The sequence below is a fragment of the Gracilinanus agilis genome, chromosome 3 (assembly GCF_016433145.1).
Source record: "Gracilinanus agilis isolate LMUSP501 chromosome 3, AgileGrace, whole genome shotgun sequence".
NCBI lineage: Eukaryota > Metazoa > Chordata > Mammalia > Didelphimorphia > Didelphidae > Gracilinanus > Gracilinanus agilis.
In genome coordinates this window covers 636,033,428-636,059,034 of record NC_058132.1, presented here as the reverse complement: position 1 = coordinate 636,059,034, position 25,607 = coordinate 636,033,428, and positions in this window count along the sequence as shown.

Here is a 25,607-nt window from a genome sequence, read left to right as displayed (position 1 = left end):
TACATATAAAATATACCTACATATATAATATATACTATATACATACATATAAAATATATCTACATATATAATATATCTACATATAAAATATACCTACATATATAATATATACTATATACATACATATAAAATATATCTACATATATACATGCATATAAAATATACCTACATATATAATATATAATATATACATACATATACAATATATACATATATAATATATATGTACATATAAAATATATATACATATATATATCATTTGAACATATTTTTCATGTTGTCTTACTTGTTAGTCTGTGAGCTTTTTTAGAGTAGAGACCTTTCATTGAACTATAGTACTTGACATATAGTAGATGCTTAGTAAATACTTGCTAACTATTAGAAAAAAAGATTTCTTCAGTTTATTAAATAATTTAATTGACCTGAGAGTTAAAATTAATTTATGAGGAAGAAGTTACAACTTTAATGATAAAAAATACATCAATGTTTATTTCAAGATTTCTTTGGAACTTAGAATGATAAAATTAAATAAAATAACTAATCACGTGGCAGTCTAAGGGTTGGACATAAACGTGAATATGGTTGATGACCCCACAGAGCTTTGCTCCACATAGTTTCCTCACTTGCTACACTATGAGCTTAACATTTTGAACCTCCATAGGGGGTGCCTCATTGTGCTGAAGACCTTCCTCCAGATGCCTTTCAAGTAGACTATCTATTTCACGCCTTGTTCTTTCTATATGAGTTGCTGACCTACTTTTCTGAGAAAACATAGTTTTTGTGATATCTTTTATAAAGCTTCTTTTTTGCTTACAATTTATCATGGATAATATGTCGAAGCCTATTTACCTCTGCCATACATCTCTTCACTGCTTTTGGATTACCGGCAATTCTTATTCTTTAGGGATTATTGTACTTCATGTTATAGACTGCACAGTGCCATTGCCGGAATTACTGTTAAAAAGATGGGCTGTCGGATAGAAAACATGTTGGGATCATGGAAAGTCCTATGCAGCTTTACAAATATGACGTGCAGTTCTATCCATTCTTGCTATTCAGTTTGGGTTCTGGCTTATTGTAGGACCACTAGGGTCTATCTAAGACACACACACACACACACACACACACACACACACACACACACACACACANCTAGGGTCTCACACACACACACACACACACACACACACACACACACACACACACACAGGTTTACTGAGAAGGTTCATTATTAGTATTTTTAGTGATTGTCATTCATATTTCAAATATTCTATAATTTTCAAGGGCTTAACGCAATCAGCACATATTTACCACCAAAAGGTATATCCTCATCATCTGTAGGTAATTTCTTCTTTATTTAGTCACATTTGATCTCAAAATGTTTTCTACCCAACAGCCCATCTCTGACAGTAATTCTGCCAATGATACTATGAGGTCTGTGACATGAAGTACAACAATCTCCAAAGTGTCCAATTAAGTTTAATTGGCAATTTATTTTGTTTAATTGTTTTGTTATAAGGGAAAGTTCTATGGGAGACGGATTACTCTTCCATTAGGAGGTTTCCATGGTATAAAAAAAAAACAAAAGGAATCAGAAATTTTTAAAAGCTTGAACTTTTATATTTACATATTTATATATTTATATAATTTATTGATACTAGATGTTTTAAAAGAATAGATATTGCACTAGACCAATGGTTCCCAAACTTTTTTGGCCTACCACCCCCTTTCAAGAAAAAATATTACTTAGCCCTCTGGAAAATAATTTTTTTTAAATTTAATAGCAATTAATAAGAAAGTTAAATGCACCTGTGGCCATCACCTCTCCCCTGCATCGCTGCAGCACCCACCAGGGAGGAGTAGTGCCCACTTGGGGAATCACTGAGCTAGACTATCAATACCTCTCATAGAGGTTTATTGAATGTAAAGCAATCATCACAAAAAGAAGGTCAAAAGAACTAAGAAGCTTCCTTATCCAGATATTACTGGAACCAAATAGAAAGCTAAGAGCCATCAAAATACTGCCGTTTATTCTTCAAGGTCTCTATCCATAAGAACTAGGATAAGTGGAGTCTTTGACAGGTATGCAGATTGGCCAGATTAAATGACTCAACAGAATGTATACATTCAATGTTAATTTTATTATAAAGGATGGGAAAATATTATGAGAAATAAGATAAGAGCAAGAAAGGATAGAGGGAAAATCAATTTACAGAAAGTTTGACACAGGAGCCAGTGAAACCAGGTAATCCCAAGAACATTTAATACTAAAACTGGAAGTACAATAGACCAAAAATGGTAAAGATTTGCCAAGATTTACCTAATCATTTTTTTCTATCAATTATAGGGGAGCCACTATATTTGGAACCAGCATCCTAGCTGTCCCTTCTCTTTCCATCCAAAAGGATGAAATAAATGTAAGATAAAATAAGTTATAAGAGAAGATAACATATAAGATAAGATACTAAGATAAGAATTACATAAAGGAACTTTCTGTTTTCTAAAGTTTTTTACTTCCTGTCTTAAACAGGTCCATTGGATGTAAAGAGGAATGCTAATTATTTTTGATTTTTTAATTCAATAGTGCTAAAAGGGGAAGCAAAAGGGAAGAAGTGAATCACTTGTATTACAGAGCTAAAGAGACAGAGAAGATGGATTTTCTTCTGAAGGTTGGTGCTGAAAGGATTCTATCCCAGTCCCTTCGCTGGTGGATTGAGCAATATGAGAAGGAACTTCACTGGTTTTTGCATTATCAACTTTTACAAAGATCTCAAAGGAAGTCCAGGTATCTTTTGCTACTCTTCCCCCCTCTAGTTAAAATGGATTGGAAGCCATTATGATCTGGTGAGGAGGATGGGTACCATTACTCCATAGTGATCTCTCCATTCCACATGTGCTCACTGAAATAAATGCAGTGTCTAAGTAGAATTTGGTTCTTTGAAATCTTTATTCATTAGGACTAGGAGGAGTTGAGTCTTTGGTAGGTTCAGGGAATGGCTATATTAAATGACTCCTAGACTCATAAGCTCTCCTTAGTAATTACTTGTTATAACATCTTAGAAAAACAATTGCCTGTCTTATATTGGGCCCTAGTTGCTATTGAACAGATGAATTATATCTAGAGTTGCTCATTATGATAGGGGTGATGGAAGATAGCTTCTCTAACTAGAAGGAGAGAGTACAATATTCTTCCATTGTTAAATGGAAATGGCGCACTTAATTTCTTGACCTGAAGTGTTAGCATCTTTCATGAGCTGCTATTAACTTAGCCTATGGGTGTTTGGTGACTGCAGTTTAGCAGAATTACTAATATCTGAGAGGATGCGAGTACAGCATGACTACTTGTCATGGTCAACTTAGAGTCAGATAGTAGTTAGTATTCAGTATGTATCTTTTTTTAAAAAAAAAACTGGGAATGATGTCTTTTTTTTTTATCTCATCTAAGCCATGTTGCATTTTATGGCCCATGAGTGGTTCGTTGTATTGCAGTTCTGAACTTGAATCTCTAGAATGATCTAAACTAGTCCTGGTCCAGAATATTTGCCAATTGTCAGAAGTAGGCAATATGTCAGTTTCTGCTACATCAGTTTTATCTTTGTATATGGTGAGAGTTCAAACTCTGAATCTTCTGGGAATGAAACTCTTTTGCCATGAAGTCAGCTAAGTATTGCGCCCCCTTCTAAAATGCAGACTTATCCCTGGTCCACAGCTTTTTCTATCTACCCACTTTAATCAGATAATTCCCAATATAACCTCTAACCTTTGTTGAGAAATAGAATAAACTTTCATTCTGAGTGAAGAGAAGGGGCCACAGAATCAGAGGTGGGGAAGAAGTCTATACTCTAAACCAGTGATGGGCAAACTATTTTTTTTAATGAAGGTGTTTTATTTTATTTTTAAACCCTTAACTTCTGTGTATTGGCTCCTAGGTGAAAGAGTAGTAAGGGTGGGCAATGGGGGTCAAGTGACTTACCCAGGGTCACACAGCTGGGAAGTGTCTGAGGCCGGATTTGAACGTAGGACCTCCCATCTCTAGGCCTGGCTCTCAATCCACTGAGCTACCCAGCTGCCCCCTGATGGGCAAACTTTTTAAAGAGGGGGCCAAAGGAAAGGAAATGCTCATCTTTTCAGTCTGTTTCTAAGGCAACTCTTTCGAAGTTTCATTGTATTGTATCCTCTCATTGTATTTGTCAGATTAGGAATAATGTTGTGTGGCTGGATAGAACATTTCAGGGCCCTCCCCTTCATCTGGCCCGTGGGCTATAGTTTGCCCATCACTGCCCTAAACAATAGCTATTACTGGAGGAGTGAGTCTAGAAAGGAAAGAGGCTAATGAACCTTTGCTAATTAGAGAAAAGAATAAATAGAGAAAGGGAAAATCAATTGGATAGAGGTAAAGTGGGAGGAGGGAGGAAAAATAATAAAAAGAAAAGGAGAAGGCATTTTGGTGAACAATACTTAATGCATAAGACTAAGGATCTTCTTGGTCATATTTATTTGTCTATGGATATGTGGATCATTTCATATTCAAAAAAGTTAACAAATAGCTCACAAAATAATTGTGAGCTATTAACCATAAGAAATTCTCTGAATCAAGGAGGAATAATGGAGAAAGAAATAGAATGAGTAGGAGAAAAGAAAAGAGGAAAGGTGAAAAAAGGGAGAAAGAATTGGCAGAGGAAAAGAAGATGGAGTGAAAAAATGAGGAAATGGAAATTAAAGATATGGAAAAGAGGGAATGAAATGGCAAGGAGAAATATGAAGAAAGAGGAAGAAGTAAGAAGGGAGGATTAGGAAAGGAATTTCTGTCAACAGTTGAACTGTATGACACATAAGTACCCCTTTCTGACAACCCAGACAGGTGGCAATTACAGAAATGCTAAGCAGAGAACAAATTATACGTATTCTCAGTTTAGAAAGGATGGTAACTCATGTAACAATTTTAACCCATTTTTGTCTTTTACATTTCTAATATTGAGATTATTTTATATGTAGACATATTTTTAGTATATTGTATATAGTTCTCAGCTTTAACAGAAACAAAAATGAGAGGGGCAGTCATCAAGAGTCATACATCATCCAAGTAGGTATGCTATAATTGAGATTTTTACAATGCCTAGAAGGAACAGAGAAAGCCTCATTCATCATTTGCTGATTTCTAATGCCAATAAGAGTCATTTAAAAGTCATTTTAAAGTCAGTTCTAATACAATCTACTACTTGACATTCAACAGTTTGTACCAAGATAACTAGAGAATCCTAGAATCTTTTCTGATTATTAGTGAGTAAATTTATTTTGATGTCAGGGAAATGTTTTCCATGGACAGAAGGCTGCTCATTTATATCCCTGATCTTTCTCTTTGCAATAACTGTCACTGAGATGGAAAGTAATAGTCATAATTGACTGCACAAAGTTAGACTAAAATCTCAGAGTCTAATGCATAATAAATATCTGTTGAGTTGAGATAAATGGAATAGAGCTGAGTTGAAGCTGGATGTTTATCCAACTCTGAGTCAGATGGTGCCACCTTTAACACCTTCAATCCCTAATTTTCCCCACAACATTTTTCCTCCTCTCTCTATTTTGTTTACTTTCTTCTACTTCTCTGCCTACTACCTAGTGGCTTAATATTTAACATGTGACATAAATGGTACCAGTAAACTTCCTTTTTCATGATTCCAATTTAAATTCACTACCAATAGCATTTACAGAGTCTTTTAGGGTTTACAGAATGCTTTATAAAATTATATTGCCATCACAATCTTGGGTGGGAGTGAGAGTTATTATTAGCACTATTTTATAGAACATAAAATTGAAACCTGTAGAAATTAAATTATTTGCCCATGGTTAAATTACTAGTTAAATGTCTGAAGCAGGATTTAAATTTAGGGCTTCTTGATTCTCTCCACTGTTGTTACCTAGCTGCCATCAATAAAAGATCAAGCAAAGGGAAATAGAATGTATGTGCAGAATGTACAGATTTTAACATTATTTTTCAGGGAATAGTATGTGTACATATTCATAGAACATACATGTGAAAGATATAGATTATATTTTGTTAATATTTGTGACTATACATACATTTCTATATACCAAACAAACCAAAAATAGTATTCGAATAATTTCTGTATAGTCTTACAAGTTACAACATTTCTTTGAAAAAATACTTTAATAATTCATTTTATGGAACATTATGATGATTTACTTAGAAAACCACAGAGAATCAGCAAAGAAACAGAGACAGCTGATAGTTTCAGTAAAGTAGTAGAATATAAAATAAATCAACAAGATGGTCGGCATTTCTATATAGCACTAACAAAATCTAGGAAGAAATAATAGAAAGGAAAACCCCATTAAGATAATTAAGAATATTTCAGTGTTGCTCAGCACTACTGGGAAGACGGTACCATAAGGTATGAAACTTTATCACCTCCTAATACACTCCACAAACAACAGAAAAGAACTCCAAAGAGTTCTTTTTTCTTTGCTTGTTCAAACTCAGAGGACTATTAACTAAAATCACTTATTTCAAAAACCAAATAGGAGAAGTTGAGCAAAAACTGGGAAAAAATAAGAGCAATGCAAGAAAATTAAGAAAATTATGAAATGAGCAACAACAGCAATAAGAGCAACAACAAAATTTAAATATTGTGGAACTACAGTCAGAATAAAACTATAAGACTTAGCAGGCACAACATTAAAAGAACACAAGATATGGGACATAGCACTTCATAGAGCAAAAGAACTAGGCTTACAACAAAGAATAATAGATCTAGCAAAGATGTGCATAATTACAAAGGACAAAAAAGAACATTCAACAAGCTAAAGGCATTTAAATTATTTCTGGGGAAAAACTCAGAACTCAGCAGAAAATTTGATACATAAGAAACATACAAAGGTAATGAAAGATTAATCATAAACACCCCAAAAGATCAAATTCTATATGGGAAAATACCATTTATGGCCCATGGGAATGGCATCATTGCCTGGCTATATTGAAGGGATGTGCATGAATGGAACTCAAAATCCAGGTGAATGTATGTATGTATGTATGTCTGAATGTATGAAATGGTAGGGGAGTAGACCAAGAGGAGGTAGGGTAAAATGGCTGTCTCAGATAGAGGAAGAATAGGTGGAGGAACTGACATGGAGAAGGGGAAGAGGAGATGGAGGACTGATATTTACTAGAGCTTACTCTCATTTGACCTGGGATAAAGAGAGAACATACACAATTAGAAGGATAAAAAATTCCTTAATGTGCATAGAAACAGGAGGGAATGGGAATGGGATAAGGGAGGAACTGGAGGGGTATGTATCAAGAGGTAGGAGGGTTAGGTGAGGGGATAGGGAGGGATTCTTAGGATAAGATAGGGGAGAGATAGGAGGGCATGCATGTGGGAATAATGAGATTTTTGGAAAGATGGATAAAACAAGAGTTAAAAGGTTAAGGGAAAGGGTCAAGGGCAGGAACTTTGGAAAGGTGAGCTGATTTGGAACCAGGAGGGCAAACGGAGAGGATAAGGGAGGATTTTTGGAAAGTGGTGTGAATTGGAGAGGTAATGGTTAAAGGAAATTGGACATTGGAGGAGGGATATAGTGGAAAGAGGAAAAGGAGGGGAAAACAGTGAGGGGGAAAAGAGTAGATGGAAATGCACAGCTAGTAACTATAACATTGAATGTAATATGAAGATGTTTCCCTCGTGGGAAGAAAATGAATAGTAGAAAGGAACAAAAACCAGGACCTGATAATTTGTTATTTACAAAAAACACACTGAGAATGAGAGATACCCATTGAGTGAAGGTCAGGAACTGGAGCAGAATACACTATTTCTCAGGTGATCCAGAGAAAGCAGGGGTAGCAGTCATCATCTCCAACAGAGTTGTGGCTAAATGGATATAATTGGAAAGGATAAACAGGGTAACTATATTATTTTTGAGGAGATACTTTGTATAATGAAAAATTATCAATATTGGATATATGTGCACCAAGTATTACAGCATCCAGATTTTTAAAAGAAAAAACTAAATAAGATACAGATAAAAATAGATAACAAAATAATAATAGCAGAGGACTTTAATTCTCTCCTTTCAGAACTAGAAAAAATAGGAAGACAAGTTAAGGTGATGAATAGAAACTTAGAAAAGGTAAATTTGATAGATATCTGGACAACCTCCACATACCCGTGTAAGGCTAGCAATAGATCTAAGCTTGAGGATACACATAATCCAGATAGTTTCTGGTGGGACAACAATGGTTTAGAGAGCATAAATATTCTGCAAAAGTCTTACTTTAACACTCATTCTACTATGGGGATAGTCTTGCATTCCTGAGGACTGTGGCATTGAGACAAAAGTTCCACTGCGTATGACCAAACTGAAAAGACTTGGTTTTGGCAAGAGTATTGTCCTTGCAACAGATTGTGTCTGCTGCCTCAGGACCCAACTAGCATGGTCCTGGTAATGTATGTTAAATGAGAACTAGATGGGTTAAGTTGATCAAACTAAATGCTAAGAGGAACATGGAGAAACACACCTAATTTTGCATTGCTAGACTATGAATTTTTTTTTTAGAAAATAAGATTGAAGTATAAATTAATATATGAAAAGCTATTCATTCTCATTGACATAGCAATCCCATTATAGGAATCAGGTCCTAAGAACATTATTGAAAGTGTTAAATGCTGTGTTTGCATGAAAATATTTATGCAAGTTTTGTTGGTAATGACAAAATAACTGGAAATAATGCAAATATAATGAATTGGAAAAATGGTGAAATAGATTATAATATTTCAATGCAATGGATTTTATTTTATTATTAAAAATTATATATATTGGAAATATGAAGGGAAATATACAAAGAGAAAAGAATAAGAACTATACATTCTATAATTACATAAAAAAGAGAAAATCAAGAGAAAAATGTATCCAAAGGGAACTCAAAAGCAGAGGATGTTTATAGTAGCACATGTATGTAATTTACATATTTTTAAGCAAATTGTAAATAATGTGGAGTTTGTACATAATTTTTATGCACTTGTTTAGTTATTTTTCTGTTTGTGGTGCTTATTAATCATATAATAAAAATAAACATATATATCAGAGTCAATCTTAGAAACCACATTAAAGATACAAATAAAATAAAAAAATTAAAAATAATGATTTCAAGAAATGGTAGAATAGATAGAATAATGATATGACTTAAATTAATTAGCGTATTTAGTACTATATCAATGAAATCACAAATTGAGTACATTATAGAAATCTATAAAATAAAATCATCTGGAAGAGCAAATGCTCTATAATTTCAAGGTAAACAATGGGAAAAAGGAAGAACAAACAGGGAATAGTGTTTCTAGACATCAAGCTATATTATAAAGCACTAATAATGAAAAAATTTCTACTAGTTAAAAAGATTTTTTTTAATTTTTTAATTTTTTAGAAAAAATTTCCATGATTACCTGAGTTTTGTTCTTACTTTCCCCTTCACCCCCCTTTTACCCCCACCCCCCATAGACGATGATGAATGTGAATGTTCCATGTGCTTCTTAAAAGAAGGTGTATTCCTTTTTGTCCCTATTTATTTTTCTCCATATATCTATTAACTCTAATTTTTCTAGGGTTTCATTCAACTCTCTTATCTCTTTCTTATTTACATTTTGGTTTGATTTATCTAGATCTGATAGGGGAAGGTTGAGGTCCCCCACTCGTATAGTTTTGCTATCTAATTCATCCTTGAGCTCCACTAGCTTTTCCTCATTTGAAGCTCAATAGATTTTGCTCCATCCTTTCATTTTTATTCTATGTATGTCTGCCTGTCTCATGTGTGCTTTTTGTAGACAACATATGGTAGGATTTTGGTTTCTAATCCACTCTGCTATTTGCTTCTGTTTTATGGCCAAGTTCATCCCATTCACATTCAGAATTATAATTGTCAAATGTGTATTCCCAGACATTTTGATTCTCTCTCCTTGTCCTGTCATTTCTTCTTTCACTACTTCGTTCTATATCAGTGTTTTGTTTTTAATCAGTTCCCCTAATCCCCTCCTTTATTGTACTTACCTTTCTCCCCTCTCCCTTCTTATTCCCCTCTTATTCTTCTATAGGATCTTTTTAAGCAACCCTCCCTCTGCCTTCCCCCTTTCTAGTGTTACTTCCCTCTCCACCAGTCCTTTTGTTACCCTTCTACTTCTCTATAGGACGCCAGTCAATTCTCTGCCCCAATGGATCTGATTGTTCTTCCCTCTTTAAGTTGATTTCAATGCACTTAAGTATTAAATATCTTTGTCTCTCCAATCTCTTTACCCTTACAGTATATTGTTATTCTTCCCTGTTGGCCCCACGTACTTCCTTATGGAATATAAATTTACTCCATTTTGTTTGTTTTCCTATTTTTCTTAATATTACCTTCTTTCCCCCCAGTTTTGTATATATTTATACATATATATGTGTATAATATATATGTGTATGTAATATACACATATATATGTATCTTGACATTTTCATGATTAGTGCTTCATAATATAGCTATATAATATTATTATTAATTATATAGTATTAATATATTATATAGCTATATTATGAAGCACTAATCATGAAAAAATTGCTACTGGTTAAAAAGATTTTAAAAATTAGATTAAGGGGCAGCTGGGTAGCTCAGTGGATTGAGAGTCAGGCCTAGAGATGGGGGTCCTAGGTTCAAATCCAACCTCAGACACTTCCCAGCTGTGTGACCCTGGGCAAGTCATTTGACCCCCATTGCTCACCCTTACCACTCTTCCACCTAGGAGCCAATACACAGAAATTAAGGGCTTAAAAAAAAAGTAAAAAAAATTAGATTAGCAGAACAAATTAAATAAACAATAATCAGAAACAATTGAGTTCAACACAGTGCTTTTTAAGCCCAAGGACATAAACTGCATGGAGAATTTCCTATTTAACAAGTATTACTGGGAAAATTTATTAACTTTAGATTGTTTTCTTATGTATCCTAGATAGGGATAGATACTAGTCCTGTGATTTCATAGGCTCAAGGAGCTTCTGAGGAGGAAACTTCCATGATCAAAGCAGGTTAGCACTATTTCTGCAATTTATAGCCCTAGCAATTTCCTAAAGAAACAAGAGATTGAGTGACTTCATCACATAAGCACCAGCTTTCAGAGGCAGAACTTGAGTAGTTTTCCTAGCTCAGAGGACAGCCTTTTATCCAGATGATACAAAGCTGCCTCTTATTATGGCATAATATACTTAAAATGGATATTCTTCCTTAATGTTAAAGATTATATCATAAAAGATTTGAGTTAACATTTAAGAATCAGTTATTTTTCATATTTATACCTATAGGAAGAATTTTTAACCAAAGATAATCTGGATTACATGAAATACAAAAAAACCCAAAACCTTGCACAAATAAAATAAATTTGGTTAGGATAAAAAAGAAACTGAATTGAAAAAATATTTGCATTAATAATCTAAAAATTTTATCATATGTGTATATATGTGTGTCTATATATAGTGTATATATTGTGTATATATGTGTATATATATGAGAGAGAGAGAGAGAGAGAGAGAGAGAAAGAGAGAGGAAATTTAATATGAATATATAAGATCGAGACATTTGTTAATGAATATTGTAAATAATATGAACAAATAGTTACCCCCAAATTGTGAAGTAGTAGCAACCATATGAACTTTGCTCTGAATCAATTAATTATATAAAATTAAAGTAAAAAAACTCTGAGGTTCTACCTGATATTCAGCAAATTGGTAAAGATGAGAAAAAGTAAAAGTAAGGACGGTAGGAATCCAGAACACTAATTAATATTGTTGATAGAAAAAATGAATTGGTTCAACCATTCTGGAAAGGAACTTGGAATTAAACCAAGAAAATGACTCAAATGGCTGTATTTGTTGACTAATTGATTCCAGTTTTGGATTATATACCCCAAAGGCAGAAATAAAGATCTCATATATGGCAAAATTTTCTTAGCAACATGTTTCGTGGTTGCCCATTGCCTGAGAAATTGCTTTAACAGATTGTGGTATTTGAATAAAATGAAATTACATAAAAATTGATTATGAAGTGTCCATAGAAATTTGGGAAGAACTTATATGAATTGATAAACAATAAAGAAGAACCAGAAGAATGACAACCTCATTTATTAACAAGCCTATTCTTTCCTCTATGCTATGCCTCAGGAATCAGAGAAGAACTTCTCATTAGAGTCATCAATGTATCCTTGGCCACAAACTACAAACCATCCAAATGAATTAAAGCAGGAGCTTATTGTAGATAAAGGAAAAGGAGAGAAATAGTTTTGACATGAGCTCTCAGCAAACTGGTCTCCCCCTCCCACCAAACTTCATGCTCTAGGAAACTTCCATAAAGCATCTGCCTTTCTCCTCAGTGCTTGTGTTGGGTTGAATCAGCTTTAAGGAATTCTAATTTAATTTTCATCCTTTCACTATTTACATTTTTTTTACCCATGGGATCCATGCTCTGCCTGGCTTAGCACCCATGGCAGTCCTTCAATTTGGCAAAATGCCCCAGCATGAGAACAAAAACATTTGGCTTTTATATTCCCCTTTGGAGACTTATGTAAAGTACTGACAGACCAAATAACAGAACTAGAGGTGCAGAGGAGGCTCTGTTATGTCTTCTATTGTCTTACATTTTTCATTTTTTTAGGAGGAGGCAGGCGATGATGGTGGGGGTAATTTAATCTTATCCCATGTACTGAGGTCTAGGATTGACTCAGCAGAATGATATTGTCCCAAAGTAAAGGTTGCAATACCTCCGTTGAAATATTGTCAGGCCAAGAGAAGCAATGGGATAGTCAATCCATGAATAGTTATTAAGCCTCTGTCTACTATATGCTAGGCAGGGGTTGCTGGGACACAATATTGTTCTGAAGTTAGCAAGTTTGGGTTTAAGGTTCAACTCTCCTACTTACTACCAAGTCTTAATCTATGATCTCTGAAATTTAATATATAATCTTATTCAAGAAAAACTATAAATAATTTCAAAAAAATGCTCTCTTTATGTGCCCTCTATTTTTTTGTGTGCAGTAATTTTATAGTTGCTGCTGAGTTCCTTATTGTTAAAGGTTCATGGCTGTAAGAAGCAATGAAATCTGAGAAATTCAGATTTGAATTTTAATTCTAATATGTGATTCAGTAGTCTCCTCACCTGGAAAGTGAGAACATTTTACCTTATATGTGCACATGTATGTGCACATATACACATACATGTACATATGCATATGTGAATGTTATATATATACACACACACAAATTATATATATATTTATGTATATATATGTATATATATACATAAATATATATATATATATAGTAGGTTTCCTGAATTTATAGGGCATATTTGATTCTCGAAATTGAATGCAGGTTGGAAAAGTTTAAACTGAATAGCCACTAAACTCACAAGCAACCTAAAGATTTGATTTGACAAGAGAATGTGAAATGAACATAAATAGGTTTAGACTTAATTTGGAAGAAAATATCTAGTAAAACTGATCTTCCTCTAGTTTTTAGCTTCTAGTCTTTGAAAGAGATTTCTTTGGCTAAAAAATTAGGCTCTAGTATCATAGGTAGTATTAGACAAAGTTGGGATTTGAACCGAAGTCTTCCTGCCCACAAGTCCAGCATTCTAGTCATTTCCCCAAGCTGATTCTATAATTGAATATGATCTGCTTTTCTAAGAAATGATTACTTTGAGTACATTTCAATTTATAGCTACATCTTTCAATTTTTTTTCTATTGAGAAATGTTCTGTAAACAACTGAGTAAGTCTGTAGTGATATATGTAGAATAATAACAGATGTGATTTGACAATATGAATATTTTTTCCCTCAGAGGACACTCGAGCTTCCCTCATAATAACCTCTTTTAAAGGTGGTGGTGAAGTAGATGAGTCAGAGCCATGTGTGTGCTGTTAAATCTTTAATAACAAATTCTATTGAAAAAAATATGGCCCAATTTTAAGTTTAACCTGTCCTGTTAGCATGTTCTCCACCACTTTCTTGGGACTAGATAAAAATCTATCAATCAATCTTTGATTTGTAAACTTTGCTGATTTCTTAGGTATACAGATATATTCACATTGAAGTTTTAACAATAGGTTCCACCAAGTTGGTTTGAGTTGGCTCCAGTGCACACCTGGAAGAATATGATTTTTGTTAGCATGATGAATTTCTAATATAGAAGCTCCTTTCACTGGTATGGATTGGCATCTTGTCTAAAATTCTATCTTAAGCGTGTTGCCTGGGACACTGAAAAGTTAAATAACTTGCCTATAGCAAATATGTTTCAAAGGTAGAACTTGAACTCAAGTCATCCTGTCTCCAGGAATAGTTGTTTAACACTGATTCTTCACCACAAATTATTCTGAAAAATTAAAAAAATAAAAAGCATATATAAATTTTTAAAAAAAGGCTTGAGAAAAACTGAAAGGGATCTGGAAACTTTTAAAAGAACAATAAAGTAAAATTCACAGCACATGCTAATGCATATATGCTAATTATAAGTTCCCTTTTGTGGTGTCTCTACCGTGAGATAATTGATTTTGATGCCTTCTGGCTCACATGCAGATCTCACTTTGTAGTCAATTATTTTATGGTAGAGTCCAAAAAGAAAAAGAAAACAACCAATGGTGAGAACTGTTGCTTTAGCACATTAGCGCCTTAATTTTAAACAAAATGCAGAAAGGATGAATTATTTTTCTCTCTTAGTCTGAATTTCTTTTTTTACCCCATAGGATTTAGCAAATATTTCCCAGTTCAAGATGGTACAGTCAAAAGAGTTTCCTGATTGGTGGACAGCCAGCATAGTGCATATAATTTTGCCCTAGTCTTATAGTAGATGAGCATTGGTTAGTGCCTTATACTCTCTCTATTTGCTTTTGAGAAGGGAACTTATTTTATTTGGCTCACGTACCTCATTCTGGAATATTACAATAAGCTGTTCTTACAAACCTGTTATTGTTCCGTAAAAGGCTGAAACACATTAGCAATGATCACTGGTGACAGAGACATTATAAGACTGGAAGGCAACATATGGTCCTTTTATGTCAGAAATTGTTTGAAAAAGAGAAACACAGAGGTAAGAAATGGATGTTAGCTATACCATTAACTTTCCATTTTGTAAACAAAACATGGAAATAATTATAATACTTATGTGACTAGGGAAAAATCATCTTTGATCAAGTCTCTTTGGGAAAACTGCTGTTTCACTAGAATATACAATTTAAAAAAAAGAAAAATAATGACTCTCAAGATCATTTCATGGTAGCTTTACATGTAAGGAAAATCATTGTAGGAGATAAAGTTTAAAAGGATATTTTAATAAAATGGAGGTAGTGTTGCCTAATGGATAAAATCCTGGACTTAGAGTTCATAAGAGTTGGATTCAAATCTCATTCTGGGAGAGATAGTATAGATTGATGGTGAGTTGGGTGCAGATTTGAAAAGGTAGAAGATAGTAGTGAGAATGCTCAAATTCTATCATTTGGGAAATTCAAAAAATATTTTTTTTAATCCAACCTTCCCATGATAGCAGAGGCTCATTAAAAAAAAAAGCATATTTTCCTGGTGTTGCTATACAGCAGTAACATTTGGAGGAACACTGCCTCTTGAAGAATAAAAGATGAACACCCCAAAGAGAATGAAAAGACATATATGGTGGGAGTGAGCAGATTCTAACATTTAATCAAGGATAATTCTGAAAAACTGGAGCAAAGGATACTATTAAAGAATTATATAGTAGGAAGAGAAGATGGGCTGATAACATGATTAGAACAAAGGGTGACAGGTGAATAACCAGAGTATACCATTGGTATGCTCTATGTTGAGATAAAAAGAAGAAGATCTCTAGCATGTTGGGTGGACTCCTTGATGTGTGCTTTTGGGAGGACACAGACGAAAGTTTTACAGGATGGACAAAAGTTGTGATTTGAATCTTTGGAGGGAATTTCCTTAATATAGGTCCTAGATTCATTTAAGCATTTTGAGTAAAGGAGTATATATGTTGTATCTTTCCCTCCATTAAAATATAAGGCCCTCACAGGCAGAAAGTAAAAGTAGAACCCCAGGTTGTGGTCACAATGAGAATTTTTACTCAGTATTTTAAAATTACACATCATTTCAGTGAGAGAAAACTTATCTGACTGATCTATAGTAGAATGTATTTAAAATTGTTGGAAGTAAAAGGAACGAAGGGGCAGTCCTAGTTGATTTCTAGCACTCCCTTCCTAATAGATAAACTTTTGGGGGAGGGCAGTTTATGATGATATCCTGCCCACTCTACATATTATTATATCTATATTTAGTGACATAGCATCCCATATCTGGGATTGGGAGAAAAAACATAACTCTATCTCACAGTCTTGGTATGACAATACTATTTGTATACTCTGGTGTTTGTTCCTTCATTGGTTTGTTCCTTCCTTCTTTTGCTGTCAGATTCATTGGCAAATAATCGGATAAACTAACTTCATAATTTCTTGAAATATACTGTCCACTCTCCATTTTTGTGTATGGTTTTCAGGCAGTCCAATAATTCTTATATTACCTATCCTTAATCCATTTTCCAGATCAATCATTTTTACCAATGAGATATTTTACATTTTCTTCTATTTTTTGACTTTGTTTTATTGTTTCTTAATGTCTCATGAAGTCATTAGGTTCCATTTGCCTAAATATAATTTTTAGGAAATTATTTTCTTTAATGAGTTTTTGTATTTCTTTTCCATTTGGCTAATTCTGGTTTTTAAGGATTCTCTTCAGGGGATTTTTGTGGTTCTTCTCCTATTTAACTAATTCTATTTTTTAAGTTATTTTGTTCAGTATTTTTCTGCCTTTTTCAAAAAAAACACCAACTGTTGACTCTTTTAAAATAAATATCTTACATCATTTTTATATTATTTGCCAGTTTTTCCCCAACCTCCAATATTTTATTTTAAAATATTTTTGACTGGAGGATTTCTATGTGAACTGGAAAGACTTCCAAGAATTGATGTAGAGGGAAAGGAGCAGAACCAGGAGAATGCTGTACCCAAAGATTGATACACTGTGACACAATTGAATATAATAGACTTTTCTACTAGTAGCATTGCAATGACCCAGGACAATCCAGAGGAACTTATGAGAAAGAAAGCTATCCACATCCAGAGATAGAACTGTGGGAGCAGAAACACAGAAGAAAAACTTAAGATTGATCATGTAGTTACATGGTGATATGATTCGGATTTGGACTTTAAAAGATAACCATTGCAAATATGAATAATATGGAAATAGGTTTTGAACAATGACACATGTATAACCCAGTGGCATTGCTTGTTAGCTCCAGGAGGAGAGAGGGAGAGGGATGAGAAAAATCATGAATCATGTAACCATGGAAAAATATTCTAAATAATTAAATAAATTATAAAAAATATTTTTGAGCCCTCAGAATTCTTGTTGGATTTGTACCCAATTCACATATTTTCTCTTTGAGACTTTTCTTGTAGTTGTTTTAACATGGTTTGCTTTATCTGAGTTTATGTTTTGATGTTTCCTGTCACTATAATTTTTCAGTAGACTGAATGATCCAATTCTTTTTAATTTTTATTTGTTCATGTTTACTCATTTTTCTTGTCTATTTCTTGACTCTTAACTCATGTTAAAGTTTGGCTCTGTTCCCAGGGTAGAGGGAGAATTATCCCAAGTTTCAGTTTTTTCATACTGCTCTTTTCAGAGCTAGTTTTTGGGATCTGTAAATTTCCTATTCTTCTAAGGATGTTATGATCCAAGGAGATATTTGGTTATTGCTCTCCTGGATTATGTTCTTGTCTCTACCCAGGAAGGGACCTTGTTCCCCTGAAATTGCAAGTGCAAGCACTTCTCTTGGTCTTGAAGTTGTGAGCAGTTCCCCTGTTCTCCAGCTGCTGTAAGCATTAGTACTCCTTTCTGCTTTGGAACTAATACCAGGGCATCCACTCTCTTCTAAATGAACACAAGCAATTATCTCCACTATGGAACTAGTGGGGGTTGCTGAGGCTGGTGGATAACTTGAATTCAGGAATTCTGAGCTATAATAGGTCTACAGTTGATTGAATATCTGTACAAAATCTGTCACCAATATGGTGAGGTTCTGAGAGTAGAGACCACCATGCTGCCTAAGGAAGGACAGTCTGACCCACATTAGAAACTAAGTAGGTCAACACTTTTGGAATGATTAAGAGTGAGATTAAACTAGGAGTGACCACTGCACTTTAACCTTGGTGAAATAGATAGATCTAGTCAAAAGAGAAATAAAAGAAGGAGGAAATGAAGGAAGGAAGTAAAAGATAGAGAAAGAAAAAAGGATAAAAGAAAGAAAAAGACAAAGAAGAAACAAAGAAACAAAGAAAGAAGAAAGTAAAAGGAGGGAGAAAAAAGAAAGAAAAGAAGGAAGGATCAAAAGAAGAAAGAGAAAAAATCAGAAAAAAAGAGGGAGGGAGAGAGGAAAGAATGAAGAAAAACGAAGATAGGAAGAAAGGAAGGGAAGAAGGAAAGGAAAAAGGAAAAAGAAAAATGAATCTTTTAATTTCCTGTTGCATCATTTCCTACATATCCTTCCTTTCTCATCCTTTTTCATAATGTTTCTCCACGTGTGCTTTGTTGCAAACTACATTCTTTATAAGACTGTAAAATTAGACTTGGAGTTAGGATGGCATGGATTTAAATCTAGCCCCAGACACTATCTGTGTGATAAGTGGGTAAGTGGACAAATCTCTGAGCAGCACTTTCCTTATCTGAAAATGTAAGAGTTGGACACAACTCCTCTTGCTTTATATTTTTGATCTATGACCTTTAAAGACTTTGGGTGCTATTTTAAGGATACCAGGAAAAGTGAAATGGAATGAGAAAGAGGGAGTGGGAGTGAGAATGGAGGAGGAAATTCTACAGTCTTCTCTGCAGGGGGAGTTCCTTAGTTTGTTAGATAAATTAGGGAAACTAGTGGCAGTGGGAACTTATTTATTATAGGATAGAGTTTTTGTGGTTTAGAGATAAAGGGGTTCCCTTCCCCTCCCCCAGCTACAACTCAGGGCCTGAATGGAGTAACTCTAACAGTATTAAATCCATCAAAGTCCATACGCTTAAATTTACCAAGGACTGAAATCTTTCTGTAGGAGTGGTTGGGTAAGGGAGTTATGAGTTATTAACCAATGGAATAAGAACAAAAGAGTCAGAATGAAAATATGAAATAGAGAATAATAACAATTATGCTGGAAAGGGTGCCATTAATGTTCCAAGTTAGGGAAAGTGGTTTGAGACAAGTTAAACCCACTCACAAAGAGATCAAGAACATAGGAAGGCTAGTTTTCAAACCCTTGAATACCATTCAAAATGCAGCCAAGAATTCCAGACATTTATAATGATATATTGAAAGTCAGTTTCTATCTTCCTTAGAGATTTTGCAACCATTATTTAGATACAGTCAGCAAAAAAGAAAGAGATGCCAGAGCACTGAGGAATTAGGAAAGTTCTCAAGCATGTAAGAAACCACACCCATTTGCACATGAACAGCCAGACCATTCTTTTCCATCTGGATTGGCCAAATCAGAATTAATTCAGAGCAAATCCTAATTAGCCTACCTCATTATTCAGATGGATAACTTTAAGGCACAGAACATTTAGATGACTTGCCCAAGGCAACACAAGGAACCAGTAGTAGAAATAGATTAAAGAATAGTAATCTTTTTCTTTCTTTTTCTTAGTCCTATCCTAGTAGATAACATTTCTTTAGTCTTCCTCCTCCCTGCCCCCCAACCCCTCTACCCCAACCCAGTATACAAATGGATTTCCTCCCTATACAGGGTTTATAGGAAGCTTCAGATATTGGAAATTAGGGTATGGGGCCAATGTAGCAAAAGTATTATGTTCAATTCCTACATGAGTTCATTACCCTGAGTCTTGTCTATGACCAAAAACTGTATCCCTGCTCCTCAAGAAATAATCTTGCAAATATATGCCATTAATCACTAGAGAGATTAATACAAAGAGTGGAAGGGTCTATGTGAAGACATCAGCACTCTAGGGCAGAGAGGGTCAGACTAGCATGTTTGTATCTTAAAAGGCTGTACACTGTCCTTATTATTAGATCATCATCATCATCACTAGTACACTGATTTAGATGAGTTCCCATAGTAAAATAAACTGAAAATTGTTAGGGAATTGATGATTTCCTTCTCTAGTCCCTTCTTCCACCTCCCAACCCTCAACCCCAACTTTCCCATTTTCTTTAACTTTGTTTGGGGGTAATCTCCCTCTGACTCTGGACCTTTTGACATTAGACCTAATTTAGGGCTTCTTACTTTCTTAGCAGTCTAGGTACCTTACCATTATCAACTCCAAAGGAAGTCTTTCTGTTTACCTCCTGGGCTATGCTTTAGTCCCCCTTCCCAAGTGTGTTCTCTGCAGTTAACATTGGTGACCACTGACTTTTATCTTCTTCAGGTTCCTCATTCTTAATATTTATCTTTTAGCATATATCATCTTGAAAGTGGCCCTCCAAAGTCAATGAATATCCATGTTCTAACTATTCTTTCTGCCCAGTGTTCATTATACTTATCCCTTTTCTTCCTTTCCCACCTTCACTAGCTCATACAAGCCTATATCACTTCATTTTTCTATTAACGTGATAGATTCCTCACTTGTTTTCCCTTTTCTATCTGTCTGCCTGCCTGCTTGTTTCTAGCTATTTCTTCACTCCACTACTTATACATGTCTGTCTCTCTGTCTATCTATCTATCTATCTATCTATCTATCTATCTATCTATCTATCTATCTATCTATCTATCTATCNCTATCTATCTATCTATCTATCTATCTATCTATCTATCTATCTATCTATCTATCTATCATCTATCTACCTAATTTGTCTATTTGTCTGTCTTTCTGTCTATCTATCTATCTATCTATCTATCTATCTATCTATCTATCTATCCATCTATCTATCCATCTATCTATCTATCCATTGCTGTCTATCTATCTATCCTTCCATTCATCTATATCAGTGATTCCCAAACTTTTTTGGCCTACCACCCCCTTTCCAGAAAAAACATTACTTAGTGCCCCCTGGAAATTAATTTTTTTAAAAATTTAATAGCAATTAATAGGAAAGATATATGTATCAATGTTTCTACCTTTTTTGTAAAATATAGTAAAGAAAGGTGTAAATTAGAAACATTGAACTTTGAAATTATGAAACTATATATTGAACTCAGAATGGAATGTAATACAAAAAAAGTTAAAACATTCAAAATCATCTTAATGAGAGGGATGAACCTGGTGTGCTGCTACCAATTTAGTAATCCTTGGCTCTATTTTCATCAGCAGTAATCTTAAATCACCATGACTGACTATTTGCAATTGGTTTCTTTTTTTTTTTGTTAATAAATTGGTTACCGCACTGAATCCATATTCCAATAAATATGATGAAGGAAATGCAATTAGGAACTTTTGAATTACAGCCCATATTTCAGGATAATCCATAGGGATCTTCTTTTGCAAATGCACCTGTGGCCATCACCACATCTCTGGATTGCTGCAGCACCCACCAGGGGGCAGTGGTGCCCACTTTGGGAATCACTGATCTATATCATCATCATTGTTCTTTTTTTACCAATTCATATGTTACCATTTTCTTAGGCCAACCTCAAAATCCATCTATCTCTGACTCTATAATTCTTTCCTTGATTGCATGTGTTCATGTCCTCTTAGTAGTATGTAAGGTTCTTGAGGACCAGAACGAAGTGATATTTCTTTGAATTCTCCATAGTGTCTAGCAGAGTAGGCCCTCAGGAACACCTAGTGAATGCTTAGCTATCAATGATTTATTTGCATCAAATTTTTGAGCTTCTCTAATGGAGGCATATAAAAGGAAGTATGGTGTAGTCCATTGAAGCTTGTTCTTGGAGTAGGGAGATCTGAATTCAAGACCTTTGGAACATATTAGCTATGTGACTATAAGTGACATAACTGTTTATGGTCCCTTGTTAACTATAAAACTATTAGTTATGGAGAACTTACTGTTCAAGTTCAAGTAGTTCCTTATTAAGCAAGAGTCCAGAAAAACAACAACCCACCCAAATTTGCCAACCTCCCCAAAATTCACATATATGTGTGTATATATGTACATATATATATATATATATTTACATAAAACCAATTAAACACACACACACACACACACACACATACACACCAGATTTAGACAGTGACCATTTCACAAATTTTTTAGTCTTTGGAATGGAATCTTACAAGAAGTATTTCCCATTTGGACTGGGAAAAGTGGAAAACAATATGGTAGAAATCATGCATAGACCAACATCTCACGCCATATACCAAGATTAAGTCAAAATGGTTACATGCTTTAGAAATAAGGGCAAGATAATAAACAAATTAGGGGAGCACAACATCGTGTACCTGCAAAGCCTATTTGGGATTATAGATAATAAAGTGTTAAGTAAAAGAGATACTTAATTGAAGCCATGATTTCACCAATTAGTATATTGTTTCATCTCAAGATCCCCATATGATCTCATTAAATATGATATGATTCTTCCTCATATTTTCACATTAATCTATTAAGTATTTAAAATTGCCTTTTTTTTTTAGATTTTTTTTTGAGACCAGGTTTCCCTATTTCACTCAGATTGGAAGCCTAGTGGTCATTCACAGGCCCAGTTACAGTTCTGATCATGAATAAACAATTTTGTTTTTCTAACATGGGTCCTTTTGCTCCTCACTAGGCACTCTTATTGCCCTCCACTACCAGGACCACCCCATTTTAGTGCAGATATCTTATCAACTTCAATCCTATTGCAGCTCAAAATTCCCAAACTCAAACAATCCACCAGCCCTCTTCAATAGTAGGAGCATACATAGGTGTATCACCATTAAAAAAATGTTTGTTCAATTGAACTTGAAAGAAAATTTCTTTAATTACTTTGTATCAAAGGATCATTGAAAAGGAAACATTTAATGTTTTCTTAAAACGCCTTAGAATCTAAATTTTCAAGAGCACAGTAAAATCAAAAGTAACCCAGTGAGTTCAAAGCTAATACTAATAATCCACATTTGATTACCACTTTAAAACATTTCTTACCACAAAGTCCTTTCCTTTTGATGGTCCTGTGAGATAGTTATTGAGGAGAAATACCTTCATTTTACAGATTAAGGAACTAATGCCATAATCTCCCCAATTTAAAAAATATAGTTTTATTTTATTTTTATTTATGTATTATATAATTATATTTATATTATTTATTATATTTAGTGATATAGTTCCTTTCTCTAGTAGAGAATATCTTTAATATATATTGAAGAAATAATGCATTTCAACAAATATTATTGAGACCCTGTATGGTGTAAAGGACTTTCTAATAGGTGTTGATTCCATATTTTGTTATATTTGTTGTTGTTGTATTCAATCAATCAGCAAACTTCTATTATGCCTTATATGCCAGGCTTGTGCAATGTATCAGGTACACAAAGAAAGTAAAATACATAAAAGCAATCCCTGTCCTCAAGGGACTTACATTCTAATGAAGGAGGAAGCATGTAAATAAATAGGTAAAATAAGATGCATACATTGCTGAAGAATAGTAACTATAGAAGGAAAGACATTAGTGATATTGGAAACCAGGATAGGCCTCCTGTAGAATGTGGGACTTGCTTTTTAAAATAAAGTTTGTAGTACAATATGACTATAGCAAGTGAAAAATTGAAGACAGACTTGTCAATAAAACTGAACAAAATTCGATTATTTTTTTTTGCATTTGCTGTTGTTGCAGGTTAAAAAAAATTAAATCTATATTCTGAATGAGGTGGGATTCATGAGTCCAAAGTTTCTGAAGTCATGTGATTCTAAATTTGTATTTTCTTATCAAAATGCATTTATTATTATTTTAAGATGCTTTGGTAGATTGTACTTACACTGCTTCACACACTTACTAGCTATTACTTAATTTTTCTGTGCTCTAATTTCTTCATCCATAAGATAAAGATAATGGTAGCCCCCACCTCACAAGGTTATTATGAGGATCAAAGTAGTCAACATATGTAAAATGATTTGCAAACCTTAAAGCACATTATAAATGTTAGCTATTATTATTATCCAAGAATCAAAGATTGGAGCATGGGAACACAGTTGCGCAACACAATTTGTCCTGCTTGTATGTTAAAAAAAAACACAACTCATAACAATCAACCCCTAGCTCTGGTCAGAGCCTACATCTGTTTATTTTACAGTGATTACTAATCTCTTTCTCAGACTTCTTTGGGTCTGCCTCTGGTTTTCTGCATATGTAGAAAAGAAAGTTTTGTTTTTTTTTTCTTCTGTCATTAAAATGAGTGAAAGCTGCTTCCAAATTAGTCCCAAGAACCCACTGAATGAGAAAGGTCCAAAGGGCATCCATGTGAGCAATGGTACTTATGCTCAATGTATTCAGTGATTTTCTTTTTCCAACAGAATTCAAGGCAGGAAGAGAGATTCTCAGGAATTGAGATGCCTTAGGAGAGATCTGGAAGTGTTTGAAGTATCAGTGACCTACTGGGAAGCTTTCCAGTGGAAAAGACACCAACAATAGCCAGAGGAAGCCAAAGAATGTAGGAAAAGGAGGACTTGGCAGAGTTTTAAGATCTGGTAACAACTACACCCTTTTATACTTTTCAATCCTGCAAGTAAGTATTTAAACTGAATGAAAAAGAAATGATATAGAACACACTCAGATTCTTAGCTCTGTACTCATCACATACATATTTACATGAGAACAACAAATAACTCCTTTCCATAGTAGTTTTTCAAAAAGAAAAAATATAAATCATAGGAACCAAATGTTCCTTCTGTCCATTCAGTGTCTTAGATGAATAAGCTTTTAATGAACTTCAATGAAGACTGCTATATTGCTCCTCATGACAAGCCAATTACACATGTTCTTTCTTCAGATCTGTTTATGTGGACTCCTTGACTTCTGATAGTGAGTTTATTATACTTAATTCCCAAATATAAGAAAACTGGGAGAATGAATCAATGTGGGAAATTAAAGTGTCTCATTCTTAAACAATGCTCTGATATTTAATAAGAAGGAAGCAATCAACATGTAAGAAAGGTCTTACTTAAGAATTAAGTAAGGCAAGATGAAAACAAGTACAGATACAAGTTAATTGTCACAGATACTCTAGAAGACAGAATCCTGGGTTGAGGAGGAAACACAATGGCAATCAAGTCCTACCTTAGACATCTAGGCTATGTGTGAAGATTTCTAGTGACAAGGAAGAAGCCTTCTTGCAAGAGAAACCATCATATTTTTGGACAACTCTGTTAGGAAGCTATTCCTGATCGTGGGCTTAAATTTGTCTCTTTGTGACATGGCTCCTACTTCTGCTATCTGAGGTGAGGCAGAAGTCCAGTGCTTCCTCCACATTTTAAAAACTTGAAGATAGTAACTATTATGTACTAGTTAGCTTTATCTAAATAAGAATTTGGATATTTATAGACATCTGCCATTACTAGTAGATCCTAAAATGTTTATCTATCTATCTATCTATCTATCTATCTATCTATCTATC